Consider the following 19,743-nt stretch of genomic DNA (forward strand, 5'->3'; position numbering starts at 1 on the left):
AAGGTCTAGTATATTTGGTGTATGGAAGGACTGTAAGGTGTATATGTCCAACTTGCAGGTGTCATCTGACCTTAACCTCATTTTCATGGTTCAGTGGTTATAGTTAAGTTTTTGTGTTTATACCCCCGCTTTAAAAAAGGGGGGGTATACTGTTTTACCTCTGTCTGTCCGTCAGTCCGTCCATCAGTCCGTCAGTCCGTCCGTCAGTCCGTCCGTCAGTCCGTCCTGACGTTTTTAGGAGAAGGGTGTTATGGGGTTATTTGTATGTAGAACATGGAGTTGTGGGGTTTATCTGTATAGTGAGGTTAACCCCACAATATATCGTCTGAAATTCATTTTTTAATCCTTCTAAGGTTATTGTCCATAAATTTTATTTTGACCCCACAATGTGTTGTCCAATGATAGACGTCCACGTATAAGTATTGTAATGGACTAAACACAGTAAGTGGAGTTGTCTTTACCGCGCGAAGTTAATTAGCTACACGCATGCGCGTAAAACTGGTTCCTTTAAATCTTTTTTTTTTCACAATGCTCTGTTCAGACGAAATATAAAGGAACCAGTTCAAATATAAAATGGCCGGATACATGAGTCTGAGAGAAGTCGTCATCATCATCATGGCATGGTAACAGATAAAAGACAAGACGAAAGGTGAGATCCATTTTAAATTCTTTTGTTTATGTTTCGTTAGGCCTGTAGATAATATATTAGATAACAACTTGAGATTTTGTAGACTTTGCCTTTTGCGAATTACCACTTTTTGCCGGGTTTCCTTAGTATCCATCCAAGAAGATAATTTACAACACAATACAATGCAATATACTTAAATTAAATCCCTGCACTCGCTAACCTTTTATCTTGGTCACTGCGCGCTACGTTCCCGTTACGTGTGTTTCACTAAGGCATCGTAAAGGACTACCATTAGTACCAAGTTGATCGCAAGTTACGAATTGTATCATCTTAAGGTTCATCTTTACACTTTGTCAAAAATGGCTGTGTTAACATCATAAAATTACCTCTGAGTACAGAGAAAACTGTCCATTTTAAAAAGTTTTAAAGCCTGGCAGCACCTAGATTTATATTTCTTACATCCATTTTGTGATTTAAAATGTTTAAAACTTTTATGAATTTTGCTGAACATTTTCTTTCCTTGCCACGAGCCAAAAGCTTATATTTATGTACAAGGTGGTTGAGTGGCTGGTACCTGCTATTGATCCAGACGACTTCCTCAAATCAGCGAGACCAAGACGAAATATCACAGCTAAAAAGTTTGACAACTATCAAGCCACAAACATTGTTGAAAAACAAGTGAGGAACAATACCAGGTGTTTTGACATTCCTACTAGTAAAACACCGCAACATTCAAATTCATTCTTTGTGTCCACAATAGTAAATTGGAACCATCTAGAAGACACTATTGTACGCGCAACTAGTGTAGAGAGCTTTAAATCTGCTCTCGCGAAACGTCAATAAATCGACGGCGCCTTCACTCCTGTTGTGTAAAAGCCAGAATTGGTAGCTACGACGTACCCATACAGATACAGATACACAGAAGATGGAAAAATAAAAAATCACCTGAGATTTAAATGATACAGTCCACTAACTTTGTTGGGGTCCTACTAAATTGCGCCCGGGGAAAAGAAAAATAAGCGCCTGGGGACGAAAAAATAGCGCCCGCAGTAGAGAAAAGGCGCACAGGGAAATATATATAGATATTGTATTGGCATGAGGCAACTTTGTGTCAATGAAATAAGTTATGCACATTTCTTTATTTTTAATTTATACAAGTATTTTGCAAATTCAGATAATAGACACTTGTAATAAAGCACAAAAACAAGTATGAATGTTTTAATTTTTACAATAATTTATGAATACTATTTCGAAAGACAGATAATAATTGAAAACAGTTTATGCTGAAGATTTATAAAATGTTCGACATCAAAAGACATATATATGTTTTTTAAAAACGATATCAAAATGAAAAATGCAAAAACAACTTTACTTTCACAGATAATGATTAATTTAAAAAAAAAAAATGCAAAAACAACTTTAATTTCACAGATAATGATTAATTTAAAAAAAATAAATGCAAAAACAACTTTAATTTCACAGATAATGATTAATTTAAAAAAAATAAAAAGAGTTACACATGATTTAAGAACGATAAAAGTGACACACACACGTATATCAGCATCAGCATTTTTTTTTTTTTTTAATATAAACGAAAATAATACGTTTTAATCGGGGACCATATCGTTCATGATTCTTCTATATACTCTTATTTATATTTACTTATATATATATATATAATCATTTACAATTTTGAAACCTAAAATGTAAAATTGCATCAACATATCTACACACTTTAGATGTAGAATCGTACATATCCCCATTTATATTAAGGACAAAATAAGCAATATTTTTTTTTATTATTTTTCAGGAAAACATTTACTGTTATAAAATAATATTATTTTCTTTTCCCGGGCGCTTTTTTTTCTTCCCCGGGCGCTTTTTCTGTTTCCCAGGCCCTTTTTAGTAGGACCGTTTTGTTGAGTAGAATTCTATTGTTTTATCATTCATGCAAAAAGCATGCTACAATGTACAATCGTTACCTGAGGAGACAATCTCAAAGTTTTAACATTAAATTGTAATCATTTAGGATACCTGTGGTAAGGAAAGAAAATGTTTAGCAAAATCCACAATAGTTTCAGTTTTTCTAAAACAAAAAATTAATGTAACTTTTGTATATCTAGGTGCTGCCAGGCTTTAAAACTTTAAATTATACAGTTTTGTCTGTACTCAGATGTAATTTCATGGTGAAAACACAGCCATTTTTGACAAAGTGTAAAGATGTACCTTAAAACAAACAGAGTGCATTCGAAGCGACCAGTCTTTAAAAAAAATGAGCGAGCGCAGAGATTTAATTTTTTATGTTTATGAACTTCAACTTGGACCCCTGAAGACAAGTGTGTGTGGGGGGTGGGGGGTTGGTCTCAACGTGGGATTTTGGGTGGTAACGGGTTTGTTCGCTCTAGTAACATGTTGGCCCTAGGTCCGTTCGCGGTGGGTTCGTTCGCCCATGGCTTCTGTTGGCCCTAGGTTCGTTTGCATTTTGGAATACTGATTATGTATATTTTTAATGTCTTAAATCTCAGTGATTGCTTATGATGGATTATTAATAAAAATAAAATAAAGAAGTCGGCTTGATTTGAGTTTAAACAATGAATGTAAGATTGTAAAACAATAAAGGGAACTGTATTTTCACAGCTTGGCTGCTTTTATCTCAGGCTGAGACAAAAATCTGTGTTTCAGGTAACCAGACCGACCCTGTTTTTTAGCCCATACTCTAATTTTTTTATTGGATTTTCAAAAAAAAAAAAATTGGTATCAACCGACCCTGTTTTTTCTAGGTGACCATTTTTACTTTCTGCAGTCAAGATTTCATTTTTTTGTTTGATTTCAACTGGGTGTCTGACTGTATAATATCAATAGGCCACTTGCCAATCAGCACAGAATTCCCAATTTTGACTTTGAATTTTACACTTCATGCAAAGGTGAGCAACTCTAGCCCTGGACGAATTCTGCAATTTCTAACGTTAACTAACCAAATGTAAAAATCATTTTCTCTTGACCTGTACGGTTTCAAAACTTCATCTTTGGTGTAACTTGTTGAAATGATAGGGACATTTTATCTGTAAATTTGTTTTGTTTAAAATATAATTAGATTTCATATTACAAGATGCCGTTTTTATAAAGGTTTGTTCAGTAAATCAGGCATCATGTCCGGTGCCGCGTGATCTAACTTTTGATTGAATTACTTCCCTTAAAGTGGAAATTTTAAAGAACGGAATCGAAGTCAGTAATTGGCAAATAGACTATTCATTATAAGGTTAGTTGTCTTTCCTTGTGAAACAGGCAATGTGCTCTTGTCAATCATTAAATGGAGGCATGGAAAAATTTCAAGTGTTTCATATGAAGTACATTTGTACCTAAAATGTATCTTATAATCTTCTCCTCACAAGATTCTAAATTTGACTTCAAATTTACTATGTCATACATTCTTTATAATGACATACCTTGTAAGTTGCATTTAGGACAAGGTTTCATGGAGGAATTTGGGTTTGAAGTAAAAAATAATTGTGTGCTTGATGACATCATCAAGTTCTGTGATTTTCATGGGATTCCTGTGACCATTTACGCTTGCTTATGAATATGTAAGTATTGTATTTATATCAACAGTGTCTCATTGGTGTATTTGTAAGTAAAATGGTCAATACTGAGGATGAAAAACAAAATGAAAGTAAAAATTCTTTTTTAAGCTATTACAAATAATGTACTTCCTGAGAAATTGTAGTTTTTTTTAAATATATTTCATTTATATTTACATCAGAATGTTGTTATGTAATTGGATACCTAAGTGCACATGCTTTCCCATACAATATAAGGTAACGTCATGGTACCCAAATCGCCCAGTGTACCTAGATCGCCCACCCCATTTTATTTTGTCATTGTAAATGCTGATAAAATTTTTTCTTGTGCAGATGAGAGAATCATTTTGAAGCTTTAAAGTCATATGAAACGAGTTGTAGAAAAAAAAGTTGAACATGTTTTTTTTTCACTAAATTGTAAGTTTATAGTATAAAACTTTTATTCATATACTTGTTTTTGTGAAAACTCTTATGTTTCAATGTAAAACTTCATGAAATGTACAGCTTCTGAATTATTTACTTCCAGTGAGTAATTGTTCCGAGATTCACTGAATGCTTTTCCGTATGCATGATTTCTCTCCTAAACAATGTGAAAGCCGTAGCTGCGCAAGTAAAATTGAAAGTGAAAGTAGATAAATCAACACAGCTCAATTGTCACACTAATAAAGCATGTGATTTTTGAGCACGCTTTTGTCAATTGTTTGTCAATATTAACGTGTCTGAGAATATCGGAAGGTTTTCTCGGACTTAAATAAGCAAAGATGGTTTCCATATAAAATCAACGAATGCATTATTTTGTTTGTAAATTACACGTTACCGGTTCAATATAAAAAGTTAAAATATGTTACAAATGTCTTAGTTTAGTGCATGTGCATGTATTGGACAAATAATTTAGTGAACATAATTTTGTGCACTGATGTCTCGTTGGGACTTTTCACTAACTAGGAAATTTGGGTTCCCCTCCAAAATCTCATGAAGTCTTCTTGTTAGAACATAAAAATCAACTATGTTGCAACAGTTTCTCAGCAAATGTCAGAAACCACCCTCAGAACAGTGCGATTGGGTACCCCGACATTAAACTCACTGAACGACCATCCTCATGAATTATAGATAATAATATCTTGGGGTGCAAATTAGATACATCTTCTCGGGCTAATGCCCTTGTGGTGTACACTACATTGTACATTGTACAGGAGCGTTACTCCTCAAGATTTTTATGTTCGTGGACAGTATAAATTTAAAGTCCTGATATTATGGGGTTAAAAGGTGACTAATTCGCTAAGAGGTTCTCAACCATGTGGTCAGTTGGCAGACCTCGACTTTGACCTGCAGACAAAAAATGGATGTTTTACATCTACTTCTCTTTTTGATATGTATCCTTTTGTGTATTATATTACTTATATTGTTGCATATAGGTATCATAGTAGCTGTGTTTATAAGAAGGACCAGCAATTTGATGACAAGATGGGATGGCTATTTTCATTAAATGTACATGATGTTTATTTGTTTCTAAAATATGATGATAGTCCTTGCTTTGATACTAATTTATACCTGTTGTATAAATTTGCTCTTTCGTCACTTATTTTCATCAGTAAATAGATACCTTCAAGTATATATAGTGGAAATAGGACAAAAGCCTTTCATTTGCCCTTCACATCACAATTTTGAAAATTACTCTTCCACCAAAGACCAAAGGACATAGAAGGTTAGCAACTATAGGTCTCTGTAGTACTACCTTCAACAATGAACAAAACCCATCCAACATACATGTCATGTAGCAAGCAGCAAGTTATGTAGGGAGTGTCAAATTAAAACATTTAAAATGAGAAAATTAGTTTTCTTTAACAATTAAGATATGCCGTTTGATTTCTCACAGAACCCTATACAATTTTTTATGATAAAAAGTTTCCAGGATAAGATTTGGAATTAGGTCTCCAGGATAAGATTTTGTAATTAGATATTAACCTCACAATCTTAGACAAGTAACCCCAGAAATATAGGTTATTATTTAATATGATGAATTAGATATAAACCTCACAATCATAGACAAGTAACCCCAGAAATAATTAGATTGTTATTTAATATGACGAATTAGATATAAACTTCACAATCATAGACAAGAAACCCAAGAAATATAGATTATTATTTAATATGATGAATTAGATATAAACCTCACAATCATAGACAAGTAACCCCAGAAATAATTAGATTGTTATTTAATACATGTATGATGAATTAGATATTAACTTCACAATCATAGACAAGTAACCCCAGAAATATAGATTGTTATTTAATATGATGAATTAGATATAAACCTCACAATCATAGACAAGTAACCCCAGAAATAATTAGATTGTTATTTAATACATGTATGATGAATAAGAAATAAACCTCACAATCACAGACAAGTAACCCCAGAAATATAGATTGTTATTTAATATGACACAGTGTTCTCCCCAGGATTTTTGGATAGCACCTTGGTAGCGTGTGACAAGTTGGATAAACGTGTGGACTTTTGTGACGCGCTGCGTCGGTTTTTTATGGTGTTTTTTTTTATACTATGGTTATACCCATATTAAAGGTTTGTTTTTGCATCCTTTTTATTGTTTTCTTCTTAACCCTGTTCTAAGTTTGACATTTTCTGATTTAATAAATGAAAAGCAACAAAGATTTAATATTATTTATTCAAGTTGAAGAATAATAAAACAAGATTAAATACATAACATATGACAAGCACTTAGGAAAGTTACTATTGTTTTCAAATTTGCAAGTGCTCACTGATTAAAGGCTAATTATTCTTTACTTTCATATAAAACATTTAGGCATAAGAACTAAAGTTAAATAAAGTCAATTTACAGCAAATAAATAACCAGTCTTTTACATTTATTTCTTTATCAGTTTTCGTTCTTGAAGATCATTATTCACCAAGTTTTCTGGAATTGATTAAGAGCTATGTGAATTTGTCTTCCTTTATGAAATTTAATTACGTCTTTGTCCGTGCACCCCCTTTTTACGGGAAATTATTGGGCAATGTCATGTAATTTTTATTACAACTGAGCAATAATATTTCATTAAACTAAAATTTAAGAAATGATGACAAAATAGGATAATAAACATATTATTAGAAAGGTGAAATATATATTTATTTTGCATATCAGTCTTCTGTCTTGAAAGATATTATTTTATTTTTTTCCCTGACCCGACTTTTTCATGGAGAAAATCCGTAAACCAACAAATTAAAAAACCGTGGCCTTATCTTGGGTAATAATTAACCAGGGATTGGTCTTCTGTAAATCACTGTCTATACAAAGTTGATAACAATTTTAAATAACAAGGGATGTTGGTGTGGGGCTTATCTCACCCTTTATTTTACAATGATCTAGTGTTTTTTCCGACTTTAAAAACTTGGCTCCCACATTGTGAGTTTTGATTCCCCAATTTTCCGTATCGTATCAGATTTATGTCAAGTGAAGCTTGGACCACATGCTCCATAAAGAATCAAAATATGTATCGGGCCTCGACAATAACGCTTGTCCGATTGTCCGGTACCAGAGTAAAAAAAGGTCGGACAAGTAAAAGCTTTGTCAAGCTTGTCCGACGGGACAAGTAAAATTAATTCTGCAGAAAATTAATTTGATGAACAAAGTAATTATAAACAAAAAACAAGAAGAGAAGAGAAGATAAAAATTTTAATTGACATGTTTACTTGCAATCGAATATTCAAAACTGGTTCTTTGTCAGGTACTATTTAAGAGGTAAAAGGCATACTATTGCTGTAAACCAGTCTTACTGATCTGAATCAGTGATGCTTTGCAGATAAGGTAACTTCACAAGACAGTTCGTCACCAACTCGAAATGATTTGGCTCCAAGTTTATAGACAGTTTGGCACCGTATGAGACATATTTCATAGACATGATTCATAGACAGTTTAGCAACACATCCATCGTTTTCCTACCTTATTCTGTTGCTTTATAATAAATCATACTGGTAATTTTTTTTAACAAAAATACTTTTTTTTTACAAAAATGAAGAATTTATTAACCATAAAATTCACTAGATCATATTTAATCCTATGTAGAAAAAAGAAACAATACTTGCAATACGGTGACCTATAGTTGTTAATTTCTTGCAGAGAGTTGTCTCTTTGGCAATCATACCTCCTCTTCATTTTTGTATTGATTGCATTTGAATAAAATTTTTCAACTTAAAAAAACATTCACAGGCCTATCAGACAGTGTGTGCCTCATGTACATAGTCTAATGAGACTTTGGCATTTCTGAAAACTAGAACCTGTGACATGACTAGATTCAGTTGTTTCATCTCAGACTCATATTTTTGAAAAGTATTTCAAAAGATAAACTATGTATGAATCAAACACTGTGGAATCAAGTTCAGTTCTATTGTTTTAATTTATTTTGTTCCTTGCATTGACTTAAAATGCAAAAAAAGGTTAGTATTAAGATTTTTTTTGGACAAGTTACAATTTCATTCGGACAAGTAAGTTTTGGTATGAACAAGTTGAAAAAAAAGTTATTGTAGAGGCCTGTGTATGAACCTTAAAATTATTCTTAATCCAACAATAATTAATCTCAATCCAACAACGTTATGAAATGATATCACTTCTCCGTGGTGTGTACAACAGTCGTCACTGTTTGTGTACAAAGGTAAATTTGCCTGTGTCACTAGTCAACGCTTGGGTGGTGAGTGAAGCCATAACATTATAATCTCCAGTCATAAATTAATCCAAAATCAATTAAAACATAAAGGAATTCTGTTACAAGTGATAATCAAGTGATTAATTCCAATCAACAAGTTTCATCGATCAAACAGGTAAACATCAAGGTGCAGCTCAAATAACGGCCGGAATTTTAGACCGCGGATAAAATCCTACTGATTTACGTTATATCGAATACAATGTCCAGAAAAATATAGCACCGTGGTAAAAAATTATAGCACCGCGGCAAGACCGATAGCACCGCTGTCCATAAATATAGCACCGCGCGGCCATGGTGCTTTAAGGCCTTGAGGAGAACTCTGTATGACGAATTGAATATAAACCTCACAATCATAGACAAGTAACCCCAGAAATATAAATTACTTGTCTATGATTGTGAGGTAAATATCTAATTCATCATATTGAATAATAATTAGGGATGTCAACGAGTACTCGAGTACTCAATTATCGCTCGGTAGTACAGAGTATCAAGTACCAAAATAACACTTGACTAATCGGTCCTATAGGACATCGTCCCCTCCATAAAAAATAGACAAGTTATATTTCTAATTGATAATAAATTCATTATGCCCTGTATTTACCCTCAGTGAATGAAAAAGCACCAAAGACTCCTAATCGTCTACCTTTGTAAATTGTGTTTTATTTAGATTAAGGAATGTTATTCTTGATAATCCAGTCTAATTTTGTAATCATTGATGTTCAATTTTTATTTATTAAATTTTTGATAAGATAATTATTGTTTACTTAATTACTATATATATAGTAATTTAATTAGCTTTTAATTGCTGCAATGCTGGTCATACATAACCAATTATGGGATCTAACGGCCATTACACACAACCGCCTAAGCGTAAAATGTGTACATGTATAATTTTATAGATCTATATTTAACCGAGCGAGTACTGGAGTATGACTTGGTAAAACCAAGGAACCTCCTTGGTAAAACCAACGAGTTCTCGAGTATTAATTCCTCACCGAATTGACATTCTAAAATGTCAAATGACAGATTTTTTTATGCATTTTTCTTAGGAATCTTGCTGCTTGAAAGTCAGGGTGTATAACAAGTAACCGATGGTTGTTGAAATTAGTAACAACCATGTGTCCTTCATTATTAAAGCATACACCTCTTTGAGAATCAAGGTGCTTCCATAGAGATGGAAGGGGAGACATGTTATAGTGTGCTAAATCAATTCTTATTAATTCAATTTTGAAATTGAGCCTATTGAAATGTTTCTCTGCAATGGAGGCTCTGTCTTGTTTTATAACGGAGTCTAAATCAAATATTGTTGGTTTACTCTTTCCAAAATCCCAATAAATCTCGACCAATCATCTAGTGAGAACTCAATATTCTCTAGAGTCTAGAAATATTTTTTCGTCAAGAGGTGTGAAATTTTAGCAATAATTTGAGACACTTGTGATTGTCAATATTTAGGCTTTTAGCTGTAAAAAGTTTTGCACAGAAATGTAGCTGATTAGAGTATCCATGTTTTATGGGGTTGGGTGTCCATCAATTGTGAGCTTTCATGTTCATACTTAAGACATCTTTATTTATTTATTCCAGGATAGCTACTTTGGAAAATTTGGGTCAGAGGAGGTCAAGAAAGTATTTTTTTAAAGCTTAAATTCAGATCTTTAAAGGTTTTTGTCCGAAATTTGTGGGGTTACTTTGCCATGACGACCATGTAGCCTCTTTTTGGAGTTAACATACATGTGGAATACAGTGCTTTCCTTTTAATTTTGCTTCTGAAATGGACAGCTTTATTCATGAAGAAAATTTGCCATTTGGAATTATAATTTTTTTTGATGACTATGAATATTCTCAAGCAATAAGTTTTTGCTCTGATTTTGACATTGATGTCCATGAGATGTATAATTTTTTGGGGTTTCCTTTATTAATTTTCTACACAAGTGAAGAGTTGAGAGTTTGTTTATTCTTTTGTCGCTTATATGGATTACAATTTGAATGCCTCAGAAGAATTTAAGGTACAGTTGTTGCAGTGGAAGGAAAAGAATTTTTACATAAGCCAGAACCCAGTAAAAATTTATGCCCCATAAAGTTTGGACAAAGACCACATGTATTTTATCCAGTGTCCCATAATTCAACAGTCAAAATGGAGAAAGGATTCTTAATCAGATGAAAATGGCACAGCTTTGCTGGGAATTTCCTTCTGGAATTTTAGTTTTAATTTTTGATGATGAATTTTTCAAATTGTACAATTATTGTGTCTCATGTGGATTTGACTTTTATAACATGTACTGTCAAGGCAAATATTTCATGATTTTTGGAAGTGAAATGCAACTTTATGCTGCTAGAAGGATTTGTTCAGATTTGGGCATTCTTGCCTACTACTATCATCTAACCTTAAGTAACATTTAAGAAAGGTAGGTAATTAAATGACTATCAGTTCTATCTAGGTATACATACTTGTTCGTAATGCATATTCCAGATGCTTGTTTTGTTAATTTTATTAATAGCTCATTTGTTGTCATTGTCATGGGCAGAGACAAAATGTATGGTGAATGTTAGTGTAGGGGAGGGAAACACCATATTGTTTGCTTTTAAATTTCTCTTCTTCATAGAAGCACTTTTTTTATAAAATGCTTCAGTAAAAAACACTTAATAATTGAGCGGGCTGGTGGCAAAAATGGGTACATAGTTTGTGTAATCAACTCCTCTTAAAGTTTTCAGCCCAGATCCCTGAAACTTTTGACCCATCTGACATCATAATATTTAAACCCAAAATGGCAAAAGTTTGAAAATTTTAACAAAGTTGTACAAATTCCTTACACTGAACGATGTCCATTCCAATTGTTTTTGCACATAAAACCGCATTTTATTATTTTTAGATTTTTCTCACAATTTATTTTGCTATTTCTTTGTATATAGTCTACAAATAGATTCACTAAGTATTGCACAACAGCACAGTGTATTGCACAACAGAACGAAATCTGCAATTGAAAATAAATTCAAATTATTTAACCAATTTCACATTCTTTGACTACATTTATTCTGTGACAGAAACCTATAATGTGTCAAATATTTAATTAAAATCCAAATTCAGACCTGTATCAAGCTTGAATGTTGTGTCCATTTTTGCCCAAACTGTTCAGGATTGGACCTCTGCGGTCATATCATGCTGCGCTCTGTGAAGCACATTTTCTCTAACAGTTAAAATATGCCATTTGATTTCTCACAGAACCCATTACAATTTTTTTTATGATAAAAAGTCTCCAGGATAAGATTTTGAAATTAGATACATGTATTAACCTCACAATCTTAGACAAGTGTCCCAAGAAATATAGATTATTATTTAATATGATGAATTAGATATAAACCTCACAATCACAGACAAGTAACCCCAGAAATATAGATTATTATTTAATATGATGAATTAGATATAAACCTCACAATCACAGACAAGTAACCCCAGAAATATAGATTGTTGTTTAATATGATGAATTAGATATAAACCTCACAATCACAGACAAGTAACCCCAGAATTATAAATTGTTTTTTAATACATGTATGATGAATAAGATATAAACCTCACAATCACAGACAAGTAACCCCAGAAATATAGGTTATTATTTAATATGATGAATTAGATATAAACCTCACAATCACAGACAAGTAACCCCAGAATTATAAATTGTTTTTTATACGAACGCAAAAATTAAATTTTTTTGGTCGTATATTGGTATCACGTTCAAGGGAATATTTTTTTTTTACCTATTTTCGTATGCAACCAGATGTGATGACATGTACTATGATTTGTTGGTATTAGACCTAAAAACTGTCAAAACTTGGAACATTGTCTGTCTTTGAAAACTGTTGTCAGAAGTCTTCCTATCTGAATCAACTGAATGCAAAAGGTGCAAAGAAGGCCACAATAATACTTAGCTACATGTACATATATATATATATGCTATATCTTTAAATATGGTGTGGATTATTTGTTTCAACAACAAAAAAATGTCTGACTCTCCTTTATTTCTTATGTATTAACAGATTAAAACCAAAATGGGAAGAAAGAAAAAGAATAAGAAGGACATCTTCATGCCTGGTTGCCTTGTCTGGACATCATTGGCAGGAATACCTAAGAAAATGAAGTGGCCTGGGGAGATTATTAGATCTAGCGACGGGAAAGTGGAGGTTTTTTGTCACTCAGACAATTCATGGTAAGCACCAATATCATGAATATGGTACAACATCTTTGTTAAAACATCCACTATGCCAGTCTGCACCAAAAACTTTTTCAACTACTAGTCTGAAGACCAATATTCTGACATTTTTCTTATTGGTCCTAACAAAGTTTTGCAAAAACTTACTAGTCAGAATAAAATTTTACTAGTCGGGGGCATTGGACTAGTGGCTAACTGTGCAGACTGCTAGGTGTGTTATTCAAGTTAGTCACCTGCTAAAACAAAAATCTTGTTGATCAATGGTACAGTCACTGGTGAAATGAGGTATTTTAAATGACAACAATAGCATGAATAGACATGATAGATGATCAGGATGTAAAAGGCATGGTGTTGTTGTTATCAATGGCAGACCCTCATGGATTTCATTTTAATATTTAAATCTTTTTAAAAAATATGTTGATCCAATGTAATCATCAGTTATAAAAATTTAAGCAGATTTTTTTGTCTAAAGGACATGTACTAGCATGAAATTAAAAAAAAATCTATAATTCTAAATTGATATAAGTAAAAAGAGCATTTATAAAGGAACAAAACAAGTTAAAATATTGATAGGTTATGGAAGTCTTTTATGAAGTATTTGATTTAAAAAAAAAAACAGAACAGGCTGACTCAGACTTTTACCTTATATTTGCATTGGTATTATTTAGGTCTCAAATCATAAGAAAAGAAATCTAGATTCTGCTTAAATATTGGAAATGATCTGTTACAGAGCAAAATATTTTACACTGTATCGTAGGGGTAAAAAACAAAGAGTCCGAACATTTGACTAGCAATATATATATAGACTATTTTAGTTTTCTCACCATAAGTTGTGCTCCTTGGAAAAAGAAAATATACAGGATACTAATTAGTGATCTCTTGCCTATATTTCATGTAAGACTAAGATATTTATAAGAAGTTTAAAACAAAAAGAACCCAAAATGAAATTAAGTTTCTAGTCTTTGCACTTTTATATGCTGGGAATATTGGAACTCTGTTCTTTCATTTCATTAATATTAATACAATCATTATAGTGAAATTCATCTTGAAATGTTCAATTGACCAGTCATGGAGTATTGAGGGCCCAACCTTGATTGAGAGGAATATTCATAAAACTCTTGGTTTTAAGTGCCATACATATTTTAAGAATTGAATGCCTCTTTTTGTAAGTTCATTGGGGTATAAAAGCGTTGACCAAAGTACATTTTGTATGAAGCGTGAAAGCGCTTCATTCTAAAAATGTGTGCACGATCAAAGCTTTTACACCCCAATGAAGTTAGGATCATGAAAACATGATTGCATGGAATAATGGAATAGGACCTCGGTTCTATTTTGCTGGTTTTTGGAGCTGGAGGTAATGATTAAGAGGGACAATTTTTATTTAATTTACCTATGCACTTAATTGTGGGACCTCATGTTATCATGAATGATGAATTTTATTGTGTATTATTATATGACTATAAATTTTCTGTTTTCTCATTGGCTAAAAGCATAGGAAATCCTCTTTGATAAAACATTATATTCACCGCGTCAAAAATCACGAGAGGTTAATATAAGATTTGGAACAGCGTCCGTGTACCTAAATATAGAAACGGGAAATTCTTGTTAGCTATTTAAGGGATGTATAAATAAAATGGTTTTTAATTGGACGACCGAATAAATATCAACCAATCAGCGCTCTCGACATAAAATCGTTTCGATCTAACAGACGACAGTTACATGTTTCCGGCAACAAAGTATGGCTGGAGCAGCAGAAGTAGCTACTGAAAAACGCTTTCCATCGTTAAATAATGAGGAAATTAAGAAGATTTTGATAGAAAAGGATTCTAAAAATACTCGTCGATCAACAGATTCTAGCGCGAGGACATTTAAATCTTATTTAAGGTTTATGTACCCTTCTGTAGCCATTTTTGTACGAACTTTTCAAACTTCAATTGTATTAAAACTACAGATATAATGAATAATAGAGATAGGACATTTTGTACATATTCCAAGGGGAAACTTGATGCAAAGCATTACTTTTTACTGTTCCATTGCATTTAATAGAAAAAGAGGACTTTGTGGCAAATAAATCAAGATTTTTACAGAAAATCCACAGCCTTTATCCTTGTACTCTCATATTTGGCAATTTGATGACTGATAGATATAGGATTATTGCATGCAGTGCTAGCATTGATTTCCTTAAAACAAGTTTATAAATGTAGTTATTGGTTAAGACAAGTATAAATATGGCCAAAATCAAGTACACCTTTTAGGATGCGCTCGACTTTAGTGACTCAGCACGAGGTGTTTTGGAATTTACAGGTTACTTAGAACTTTTTGTAAAAAATAAACACTAGCACATCATAGAAAATCAAGTGAGTAATTTATGTTTCCAATTTTAAAACAAAAATCTCTGTATTAAAGGCTGTGGATTTTCTATAAAATCTTGATTTATTTGCCACAAAGTCCTCTTTTTCTATCAAATGCAATGAAACAGTAAAAAATAATGCTTTGCATCAAGTTTCCCCTTGGAACATGTACTAAATGGCCTATCTCTATTATTTATTATATCTTTAGTTTTGATACAATTGAGGTTTGAAAAATTCATCAAAAATGGCTACAGAAGGGTACATAAACCTTAAGAGAGAAAAATCTACCTGAAGATTTCGAGAATTTGTCAAACAATGAATTGGACAGTATTAAAAATTGAAATGATACAATATTCTTCTAGTTTTAATTATGCAGAATTAAATATGCCTAAAAATCAAACCCAAGCATAAAATAAAAACAATATAGGCAAAATACCATCTAACCAAGGATATATTTCACAATCTAAAAATATGAAAATGACACTGAGAACTGAGTCATATAATAAAGCAATTGTTGACTTTTGATATCAGTTGATACAATGATTTATCAACCCCAGAGATGTGATATTCACCTCGGCCGTTGGCCTTGGTGAATATCACATCTCTGGGGTTGATAAATCATTGTATCAACCTCATCAAAAGTCAATAATTGTATAATGAAGGTGATTAAGAAATAACGCGAGATTGCAGTTTGCCAATCAGAATAACGTATTATAATAAAACATACATCGAATGGAATTATATATATATAGTGAGAGATTTTAAATTTATATACAAATTTGACAGAATATATTCATATTTACAGTTTTATAGTAAACTTAGAGGATGTCTGTCCATTCCCTGGGGACATGAGTCAGTGGAAAAACACAGGAATTAGTAATTATTATTGTTCAAAAGAAGTTCATATTTTGTTTCTATTGAATTTGCATGTTACAGGGATAGAAATAAGACTTGCAATTATTGTAAAAACACGAAATCAAAATTGTGGAAAACATTTCCAAAACAATATCATAATAATTTAAACATTCAAAAGAATTCCAGGAAAAAAATTCAAATATTTGTCAATGGCCTCCATAGCCTCAGTGCTTATAAGTGCTTATTTCTGTCCTTGTGTGATAATTTTTGTCTTACTTTACAAAACATAAGAATCTTATCCAGTTGTACAGTGTTAACTTTTTGTATTATGCATTATATTTTAGAAGGAAGAAGACTTAGTAGTGGATATTAGATATTTTGATACAGATGCTGGTTTCCATCTTGCATGGCACATTTTTCTGTTGTCCTTAACCTCAAATGTTCAATGAAAATTATATTTATGTTTTCAATTAAGACTTCTTTATAAGAAAAAATTATTATTAAGCGAACCCTTTTAAAATTTTTGTCCATCAATAAATTAAAAAAAATAATTCAATTCTTGATATACTTGGAAATACTAAATCTCACCACTCACCAAGTATTTAGAAATTAAATTTTGGATATTACTTTAGACCGTAATAGGTAAAAGTCATATTTCAAAATTTTCAGTTCTTTGACAATATTCATTCTGTGTCAGAAACCGATTCTGTGTCAAATATTTCATCACAATCCAAATTCAGAGCTGTATCAAGTTTAAAAGTAGTTTTCACACTTACCTCAACTTATAAGGTAGCAATAAACAGTTAGCACAGTTAGTTTCGCATTATGGCCACGGTGGATTTTTTTTATAAAATAAAATACTGGGGTAAAAGAACTTAAAAATTAAGAAGGCTGTTATTTATTGCTATGAAAGTGGTTTTAATGGAAAGGTATGGTTCCAGGGAAGAGATTGAGCCATATTTTGTTCAGTAGAAGTGTAAATTTCGGGTTCATATTCATGTACACACATGTCTAGTCCAGCAATGACTGAAATTATATCCGCATTTGTTGACAGTTTTTGAGTGGTGAGAATTTGACACGAACTTTTGAAAGTTCAATTGCGGGAAAAAGAGGTGATTGACCCCCCATTTTTATTTCATTTTCTGAAAGGTCTAAACTTTTTGCTTGAAAACATGTATGTCTGAGGTTCATTGAAATTCTAGTATATATATTTTTTTACGCCCAAACGAGTTGTCGCGACAGCAAATTTTGAAGAAAAAAAAAACAAAACAAACACCAAATGTTTCCATGGGTACTGAACTTATATAATTTATTTTTAACCTTTTATTGCATGATTTGAAATCTGTTGGGAAATAGCATTCTGAATATATATACATGTTGGGGCATTGATGTAAGATTGCATATATCCATTTCAAAATACATGTACATGGTTCATCACTTAGAGGCTCAATTTTATCATCAAGTGCTAACTGTTTATTGCTACCTAAGGGTTCAACACCCCAGTGTTGTATCAAGCTGTGTCCAGCTGAGCATTTTATTTGTTAAAAACAGGGGTTAAAAAATCCACTAGCCTGACGCCCGGGACTACAACATTTAGACCTCGGGCAACCAAAACTTGTAACTCAAAATGCCCGACGGACTAATAACAAAAGATTCTTGGCGTTTCAAAAATTGAAAGGGGAAAATCTCCTCATCACTTTTCTTCTTATCCAATCAGATTCAACTACGTCATCCAGGATTCCCAGAATTTGAATTGATTTTGTACAAGTTTTAAAATAGAACAAATAACTCTGGGTGGATCTTGTACTTTTAATATCGATGTGTCAGTACAGGGGGTGGTATTGTACTTTGCTTATGCAACCTGATTTACCTCCTTCTGATTAATCTATTGCAATATAAATGTGAATCCCTTTTGACAGCAGAAACCTGACTTTTGTCAGATATAAATTTGAAATATGTGCTGATAATTCTTTTACACAAACTGTATCTGATAAAACCCCTCCAATCCTTTTACATAACCACGTATAGCAGTGGTCAAGACTTGTATCATCCCTGGATTTGGTCAACTCAGTATATCAGAATTTTCAGTGAATATTCAATTATCGATTAATTGAATTTATATGCTAATGGATTCTTTGCTGATATAAGTTTTAAATATCTTGAAACCAATTAGCCCTGGGCTAGTGAGCTATAACAAAATTTCTTAACCCCTGTAAAAATGATTATAATACAGAAACTGTTTCCATACTTTGCTTACAAGGATCGAACGGGCGAAAAATGTTTTTCGAAATATAACTAAAGCCCCAATTAGAGAATGTTAAATTATTCAATATAAACTGGGACTATAGTACCAAATATAAATCAAACAACAAGGTTTATTCCTGTACTAGTTTTCGAATTATAATCAACTATTTGATTTAGGCGTTAAAACCTTTGGCGACCCCCAGTTAAAAGTCTACAACGTGATAAGTGGGCGTTACAGACAACCGCTCACCTAATCTGACCAAGTCAATTGATGAAATGGGAGTGCCAAGATATGGCCTAGTCCAAGCTGTTTTATTCTATTATTCTATTCTATTATGAACACAAGAACAGGCGACACATTTCAATGTCTCCACTCTTGTAAAAGAGAGTATACAAAATAGTTTCAATACTATAATACTTATTATTGTGAAAAAATTTCATGGGAAGAGTAGATATTTTCAATGTTTTTCATGTTTGAATTGTTTAAACTAGTCATTTAGGGGCTGTTTGGTTTGAGCCTAGACTCCGTATTGAAGGCTGTACTTTAACCTATAATTGTTAACTTTTCATACATAGAGTTTTCTCATTGGCACTCATACAACATCTTCGTATTTATAAACATGTCATATACATTGCTTTCTTTTGCAGGTGCATTGAAAAAAAGACCAAAAAGCACTTTTGATTTTATCACAGATATAAATTGGGCCTGCAATAAAAAACATGAAATTAGCACTGAGCTTCCTATAACAGTTGGAGAAGATACACATGTTAGGGATATTCAAGAACAGAGATCTGTACACAACACTGAGGTTCCTATAACAGTTGGAGAAGATACACATGTTAGGGATATTCAAGAACAGAGATCTGTACACAGCACTGAGCTTCCTATAACAGTTGGAGAAGATACACATGTTAGGGATATTCAAGAACAGAGATCTGTACACAACACTGAGGTTCCTATAACAGTTGGAGAAGATACACATGTTAGGGATATTCAAGAACAGAGATCTGTACACAACACTGAGATTCCTATAACAGTTGGAGAAGATACACATGTTAGGGATATTCAAGAACAGAGATCTGAACACAACACTGAGGTTCCTATAACAGTTGGAGAAGATACACATGTTAGGGATATTCAAGAACAGAGATCTGAACACAACACTGAG

The 19,743-nt window shown here is 32.4% G+C and overlaps 2 protein-coding genes and 1 long non-coding RNA gene across 4 annotated transcripts in view; 2 read left to right on the top strand and 1 right to left on the bottom strand.

Annotated features, from left to right (window-relative positions):
* The window catches only part of LOC143064068 (KAT8 regulatory NSL complex subunit 2-like), a 486,386-nt gene that overhangs the window by 188,190 nt on the left and 278,453 nt on the right, over positions 1 to 19,743 (bottom strand). The gene's annotated exons all lie outside the window — the stretch shown is intronic.
* LOC143064062 (uncharacterized) overlaps positions 1 to 19,743 on the top strand; it is a 135,926-nt gene that overhangs the window by 31,716 nt on the left and 84,467 nt on the right. The window lies entirely within an intron of this gene.
* LOC143064072 (uncharacterized) lies at positions 562 to 19,582 on the top strand. The gene is made up of 3 exons (XR_012975176.1): positions 562 to 649; positions 12,952 to 13,121; positions 19,223 to 19,582. It is a non-coding gene; the product is annotated as an uncharacterized LOC143064072 (long non-coding RNA).

Source organism: Mytilus galloprovincialis, chromosome 2, assembly GCF_965363235.1.
Source record: "Mytilus galloprovincialis chromosome 2, xbMytGall1.hap1.1, whole genome shotgun sequence".
Taxonomy (NCBI): domain Eukaryota; kingdom Metazoa; phylum Mollusca; class Bivalvia; order Mytilida; family Mytilidae; genus Mytilus; species Mytilus galloprovincialis.